A 6,000-nucleotide genomic window follows, 5' to 3' on the forward strand; every position below is an offset into this window, starting at 1 on the left:
TCCACAAGGAGTACTCTGATTGACTCTGATTAACACCACTGATAGTATGTACTCATCTCTGAACCAATCTTCGTTTCATACCTGTGGTAGTGGAGACAGGAACAGTATCACAACACCCGAAACATATCCAGTAGGTTTCTAATAGGTAAGGAAATTCTATTCCTAGAAGAAATGCAGAAGAATTATCGGGCATGAACACAAAAAAAGCCAGGACACCCAATAGTTCTTATTTCAGATTTCTGACAATAACTATGGTGCCATTCAGGGCAATTTCCACCGGGCACTCTCATAGTCTGGCATGGATACAGTTTTCTTGGATGCAGCTTTGGGTCCTAGTCCAATCATAGGTGCTTGCAGAGTGGTATCACACTGTACAACATCAGGTTTATAGAACAATCCTATAATCAAAGATTTGACTGGTTTTCCCTTAGAAGTGTTTGTGAGTTTGGCAGATAGAAAGTGCCATATTTAATAATAGTTTAGTAACTATTATTTCAAATGAAGAAACTCAGTTGGCTATATTACGTTTATAAACACCAAAAAAGCATTATTCTCTTATTTTCCATCTAATATGTATACAAATCTATCCCTTAGCTCTTATTACAATGACAAATATTATAAAACTTGGCATATTTGTAAGGATGCTGGCATTTGCTGTATTTGATTGAGTTTATTATTTAAGTGAGCTAAAGAGACAAGAAGACCATTCTAACCAAAATTATCTCTTATGAAGGAACTATTTGAAACCATGGATTGACCTTGATTCATTTCATAAAATTAAAGAATTTCAGAGGTTATAAATCTTTATTGAAATTAAAGGTAATGTTTATGCAAAATGACCATTTGGACATAGAAAGGGGTAGAATAAATTTCATCCAGAATAATGTCTATAGTATTATTTGTACGACATCCCGGTATGTGTTTTAATTCTGAATATCCTTATGACTTAGTATTTTAACATTCAAAGTAAAATGTATCTAGAAATATTGTATACAAAAATTGATAAGGAAAAAAATGCCAGATAATATAATTATCTGGTTTTAATAGAAAATAAGATATTAACTGGGCACAATTATATTAACTGGGCACAAATATGTCCTTTAGTGCTTTCAGTAAAGCAATGGGGGCATACATGATTTAAATACCAAACCATATAAAAAATACTATTCATTCAAAAAACTAAACATGAAACAGAATGAATGTTCCTTTCCTTTCTATCTGTCACGCTAGGAAAAGGCTTAACTTTGAAATGTAAATTCTACATTCAGTATTCAGTATTTCTAACGTTTTCATAATAAAATGAAAAGGAAATTCTCTTTCCTCAACTAAAAATTCCTCTGCATTCCTCACAATAAGAGATATGGTTGGACTCATCTACTTACTTATCATAAACACTTGTGTAAACACAATTTTTCCAGAAAGTTCAAAAAAAGTTCGCCCTACCTTCCAAGCCAACATCACATGTCTGAAATGCCTCACAGCCCTTACCTCCATTGAGAAACAGCAGTGGAAGAATCAAACTGTCCCTACAAACTTTTGCCATGGTGTTTTTAACTTTGCCGTATTCAGTAGGAGTCTTTTAAAACAACAACAGTAGTGCCAAATTCATCATTTGGTTTCTTAGGTTTAATATTTGCAAAGTACTCATCGAGGCTTCCACAAATGAGGCATTAAAAGTGATTCCAGGATAGACCGCGGGCTTTGGACTCTACAGGTAGGCCAGTGGCCACGGCAGGCTTGGAGTTCTCCAATGTAACCTTTGTAGTAAATTGGTTTTCAGCTACACCATGATCTACTGCACGCCATTTTATGAGATTTTCCTCTAATTTTACAAGTTCAGCAATAGGAGAACTTGCAAGCCATTGCAATATGAGAACATTTGAGTCACGAATGCCAACGTCTATATTCATATTTATATTCATGTTCATATTTGTGAATATATGTATGCAAATATACATATTTGAGAATTTGGAATATATAAATTGTAATCAAAATTTTGTCAACTTAATTAAAATTAATAAAAATAAACCATCGCATGTCTATGTAATTGGGTACTGTACCCTGCATTCAGCTTTTCTTTAGCTACTCTTTAATTTAGAGTTAAATATCATGAAGTTTGTCCTCATACTCTTTTTCCACTTTTTGATTGTCCTTTACCTCCAGCTACTCACATTTGCCTTCTGATCTCCTATGTCACTGAAACTGGGTTTTTTTTGGGGGGGGGGTGTTTTTTTGTTCATTTTGGTTTTGCCATTGTTACCAGGGACATCCTTGTTACTAAATTTAGTCCTTAATGTAACCCCCATGGCAGTGTCCGTTCCCTGTCCAATATCCGTCCTTTCCTTCTGTGTTAATAGAACAGCAATTGTCTTTGGTGTAGCAATGCCCACCCCCCTCTCTTACACCCACACACACACGTGCACACACACATATATGAATTTTCTAGGTTTGCTTGCGGCGGTGCTTACCCATTTGACAAGTCTGCCTAATGAGCTGCCTACAATAAATACTAAGAGATTTGGAATGTGTTTGGATTTCCTGATCTAAGCACCATATCCAGTGTTTGGTTGCTTCTATCTTCCTCTTTACGCTTGTATTCATGGATAGAAAGTTTGAGGTGGACAGCCATTTTGTGACTGGAGCTTGAAGGAAAGGAAATGTCTTACATTGATTATAACATAATCCTTAATTGATACAAACTCATTGCTACATTTCTCATTCACAAACCCTTTTTATGGCATCAATAACGTGGTGGCTTTGTGACACGTTAATATTCATATTTTTCTTATTACTCTCGGTCCATTCTTGTTATGTAGAGTTTCTACTTCACTCTGCTTTGTGTTGCTTTCACTGTCTTCACGTAGGTACTAAGTTTATTTTATTTTTATATTTTTTTCTGAGCTCTGCCCAGTTGTCTCAGCTTTTCTGTTGTCTTGTTACTCTTTTTCTTTGAGCATTTGTAGCTCTGCTTAGCTGGGTGAATTAGGGTGAGCTACTTAAACTTCCTATGTTTTAGTTTTTTTCATTTTCATTTTATTTTATTTTATTTTATTTTAAGATTTTATTTATTTATTTGACAGACAGAGATCACAAGTAGGCAGAGAGGCAGGCAGAGAGAGAGGAAGGGAAGCAGGCTCCCTGCTGAGCAGAGAGCCAGACACAGGGCTCGATCCCAGGACCCTGAGATCATCACCTAAGCTGAAAGCAGAGGCTTTAACCCACTGAGGCACCCAGGTGCCCCGAGTTTTCTTTCATTTTTAAAGTAAGAATAAGAAAAGTACACTTTGTAAAGTTGCCATAAGAATTGAATGAGATAATAATGTAGGCCAAACCCTTAGAACTATTGTTGGCACAAAATCAACATTCAGTAAACATCGGGTATTAGTATTTTATTAAGCTGATTCTGTCATTGTTTTTAAAACATATTTTATTTTATTCTATTTTATTTTATTTTTAGAAAGAGAAAGCATGAATGAGACCGTGCGAGGGCAGAGGGAGAGGGAGAATCTTAAGCTGACTCCATACCCAGCGCAGAACCCGACGTGGAGCTCAATCTTAGGACTCTGAAATCATGACCTGAGCTGAAACCAAGAGTTTGTCGCTTAAACAATTGAGTCACCCAGGTGCCCCTAAAACATTTTTATAGACGTATAACCATATATAGGAAAGTATTCAACCCAATGACAAAAGATATGAACAGAATTTATTGACAGAAGTTTTCTCAAAATATCCTCATCTAGTTTTTTTCAATGTCTATGGGATTGTAATTTTTTTTCTTTTTCATTTTTTATATTACACCTTTTTTCCCCTAGATTAGATTCATGACAGATTTATCAACTTTATGAGGTTTTTCAAATACCAAATTTTGGCTTTCTCAATCTTTTCTATTATTTTTGTTTTCTAGTTTATTAGTTTAAATTCACTTTTTCATTATCTTCTTCCTTCTTTCCTTTAAGTTTCTGTCTTATTATCTAAATTCTTTAAATAAATATTTAAATCATTGAAATTTTATCATTCCTTCAGGTTTCATATTGCCCATTTTAGGCTAAAAATTTCCTTCTGTGACAAACTGTAGTTGCATCCCATAGGTTGTAAGGTATGGGATTCTTGTTGTCATTGAGTTCAAAATATTTCCTAATTTTCACTGTGATTTCTTTTTTTGATCTGTAGGATTACTTACAGATGTATTTCTTTTTTTTTTTTAAACAGACGTATTTTTTTTTAAGATTTTATTTATTTATTTGACAGACAGAGATCACAAGTAGGCAGAGAGGCAGGCAGAGAAAGAGAGAAGCAGACCCCCCGCCGAGCAGAGAGCCCGATGTGGGACCCGATCCTAAGACCCCGGGATCATGACCTGAGGTGAAGGCAGAGGCTTTAACCCACTGAGCCACCCAGGTGCCCCTTAACAGATGTATTTCTTAATGTGCAATTGCTTTAGTGATTGTTTTGTTATCAATTTGTAGCTTCTTCCTTTGGTCAGAGATTTATCCCACTAACTTTAGTCCTTGGAAATATGTTGAGTGATGCCTCCTAGGTCAACATAGCATCAATTTTTGTAAACATCCTGTAAGAAACGAAAAGTAGACTGTGTCCTGCTGTTTGAGGAAGCCAAGATGCACCTTTGCTAAGTTGTGTTTGTTGCATACTCTGTGATTAGTCTCAATTCTTTGCCCTCCTTCTCACCCATGTTTTTGCCACGCACAGGAGTCTGAAACAGAGCTGCCTCATGCAAACTGAGATCCAGGAACATAAATAACTGACATTTTAAGCTGCCAAATTCTGGAATGGTTTGATTTTGTGTGTTTCTTAGCTGAAAACCATAAACCTTTTTCAAAGAAATGTAATTCAAACAGCAAATTTTACTAAAGAAATGAATTTGTTTTAAATAATAATAATAATAATAATAATAAACCCTCTCAAAGAGCAAAGACTCTTTGCAGATAATTTATACCGCATGATTGATTTCATTACCAGTGTACAAACAAGGGACATAGATTTTATTTTAACTAAGACTGAAAGATCAATGTAGGTACTGATGGTGGGTGGGGGAATGTTTTATACCCCAAACTCTTGTATTCCATCTCTGTATGCCATTCTACTATTATTTGTAAAAATCTTAACTGCACAGTGTGTTGAATTTTTGTAACTTCAGTGATGTGTTAGAGGACCATGAGTCTCTGAGTTTGAAGTATTCATCATAACTAAAAGCCAGAATAGTACTTGACCATGACGATTAAATACATAAAATGATGGGTGATTCTCCAATATGTCCAATATCTTATTTTTTAATTCTGAAGTGGCATCTGAGCCTTTATACTCCCCTGCAATATGGACGGCACCAGAACAAGTCACTGCAAAGGCCAGAAGTGTCTAAAGAGCTGCATCTTTTGGCAATGATTGATCTCTTTTAAATAATTTCTTGATTTTCATGATGCAGAGCATGTTTATTTGCATGCACAACAATGCAGATTCCAATATCAGGTATAAAGGAAAGCAAGCTTCAGGCAATTGGAGAAGATCAAGACTTTGAAGTATCTGATTCTGGAACCTACCACGGTGGGAAGACTCACTGTGCTGTCTTCAGAAATTAAGTCTCTTGACCTGATGCCTCCCAGGCTTTTCAGTAGGACTTCCTGCTGGACCAGCTCTTCTATTTCCTCTCTGGTGGGCAATTTGGTATTCCAGATAGTCTATGTTCAGCATCTGTTTATGTTGGAGCTCCCAGGAAATCTAAGAAACCAGTTGCATTGTTCTCAGAAGCCAAGACCTTTGGCCCTACAGAACAGCACTTAACATTCTCCAGCTGCAGAACGGATTATGAGGCTTGAGCTCCAGTTCCTTCCTTCTCTGCTCAGCCTCTCACTAACTGGAAGGCAGTCAGTACACATGAGAATATCGCTTTGCATGTTCCCTTTTCACCTTAGCCTGCTCTTGGACAATATGGAGGTGCTTCTGGCTCTTCACTGAGATAACAGGGTAACAAGGTCGCTGACACGA

The sequence above is a fragment of the Martes martes genome (assembly GCF_963455335.1).
Source record: "Martes martes genome assembly, chromosome: 8".
Lineage (NCBI taxonomy): Eukaryota > Metazoa > Chordata > Mammalia > Carnivora > Mustelidae > Martes > Martes martes.